This window comes from Petaurus breviceps, unplaced genomic scaffold (genome assembly GCF_028583685.1).
Source record: "Petaurus breviceps papuanus isolate PSGF00001 unplaced genomic scaffold, PetGlider_PUasm1.0 84, whole genome shotgun sequence".
NCBI lineage: Eukaryota > Metazoa > Chordata > Mammalia > Diprotodontia > Petauridae > Petaurus > Petaurus breviceps.
Window position 1 is genome coordinate 7,362,064 of NW_027186645.1, and position 2,147 is coordinate 7,364,210.

Genomic DNA, 2,147 nt, shown 5'->3' on the forward strand with positions numbered 1-2,147 from the left:
GGAGAGGTTAGTTTATGAAAGGCTTTGAATGCCTAACAGAGGATTTTCTATTTACTGCTGCAGGTTAGAGGGAGACACTGGAGTTTGCTTGGGGGAGGATTGAAGGGAAGGGTGTGAGGGGGTGATATGATCAGACCTCAATTTTAGAAAAATCACTTTATTGGCTGAATGTAGGATGAATTAGAGTGGGGAGAGTTTTAAGGCAAGTAGACATACCAAGAGACTACTGCAACAGTCTCGGTGATGAGGGCCTGTGCTACAGTGGTGGCAGTGTCAGAAAAGCTAATATATTCAAGGGATGTTGCAAAAGTGAAGTGAACATGCCTTGTTGACAGACTGGAAATAGAAGGTGGGAAAAATCCAGCAGCATTCCATTATGCCACCTTGTTTTGTCAAGTCTCATTTCTACTTCTGATGCAGTCCTAGGATGAAAGAGTAGTTCACAGGAACATAAATTCAGACCTAAAAAGGACCTTACAGGCCTTAGGGTATGACCCCCTTAATGTACAATGGAGAGAACTAAGGTTAAGAGAAGTTAAATGATTTGCCCAGAGTTCCAGAGCTAGTGTCTAAGGCAGGATCCAAACTCAAGTCCAGCATTCCATCCACCATGTCACATAACTACTACTATATCTCAGTTCCACTAACAATATTAATAGTTTTGCTTCTTTTCATAAAAACAAAAAGGAGTAATATGAAATTAAGTTTCACGAATGACTCATTTTGTGTTTCATTGTAATGGGAATGCAAATTTGGAAGATCTTCCCTGCCCCTAGGCTAAAATGCACCTGAAGCCTGGGGAGGGAGGCTTGTTTTTCAGTAGATACTTCTTGATTGGCCAGTGAGTCAATAAGGTTGTTACATTCTCTGAGCCGGAAGAAGGCTATATAAGCCCTGATGTGTAGCTTTGTTTTGGGACTCACTTTGAGAAGTGTTCTGTGATTTGATCTGAATTCTGGGAAGCCGTTGTTGAGAGTCCCCCGGCTTTGAAAAAACCCAGATGTTGAAACCCAGATGTTGACTGGGTATGGATGTAATGGTTGGACAGTTTGAAATCTGTCTATTTGATCTGTTTCTGTCTGTATATTCTGAAATTCGGGGTGCTGACCTTTTCCCCTGAACAAGGTAAATGATATATGTCTGACTGATTAAAGTAAGCTTGTTAACCCATTTTGAGTTGCTTTCCTTTATCAAAGCAGATCCAAGAGCCTGTATTGGCAGCAAACCCTGAGGACGCTTGGGGTGCTTGCTGCTACATCCATTTACAATAATTTGCATGTTAGCAGAGCCATTTAAATACCATTTAAAAAACACTCTTTTTTGTTTGAAGGAAAGATTTTTTTAATCAGTGTTTATGTAGTTGCCCAATGATTCATTTCATAGTTTTGTAATGGTGGGAAATATGTGTTAAACCAGCATCACAATTTTCTATCACACAAAACAAAACACACAAAATGCCAACATATTTTCTCATATATTTATGATGAATTTTCTATTTCATACTCTCAGACCACATTCTTCAGAGTAAAACAATGCAGATGTAATCAAGCTTTCTAAAGCCATGAGGCAGGACAAATGATATAGAAAGAAAAAATATTATTTGAACTAAGGATTAAGGATATTAAATTACACCTCAATTTCTGAGTGATGAAGGTACAATGTCAAAAGTAGTTTGATTTCCACTGTCCCTGATCCCAAGTGACATTTCACCATCTCCACATCTGGCTAAGGTAAAACAATGTTAATTTTTAAAGAGAATCTTAAAAAACTGAATTAATCAAGTCACTATTTTTGTTTCAAGATATAAAGTATCTCAAAACACAGCAAGGATACAGCAGTAATCATCACACCTCTAGCTTGCGTTATGAAAATAATACTAGAGAAAGATAAATGTCCTCCTGTATATTTGATGCATGTGGATAAAAACATATTGTTATGTGTAATCTGGCTGGATTTGTTCTACTGGAAGAAATAGGGCTCCTTCTGCCAAAGGCTTTCCCCCGCTTTTGTGTTTTCTACAAAGGCATGACCAGGGTGACAGTCTCATAAAGGAAAAAAAAAACCCAAGGCACTGTCTTCTTTTTACTATCTTGGCCTTCCTCCAGCATACTCTCTTCCTTGCCCTGTATTAGCTCAAAGGGCCACAT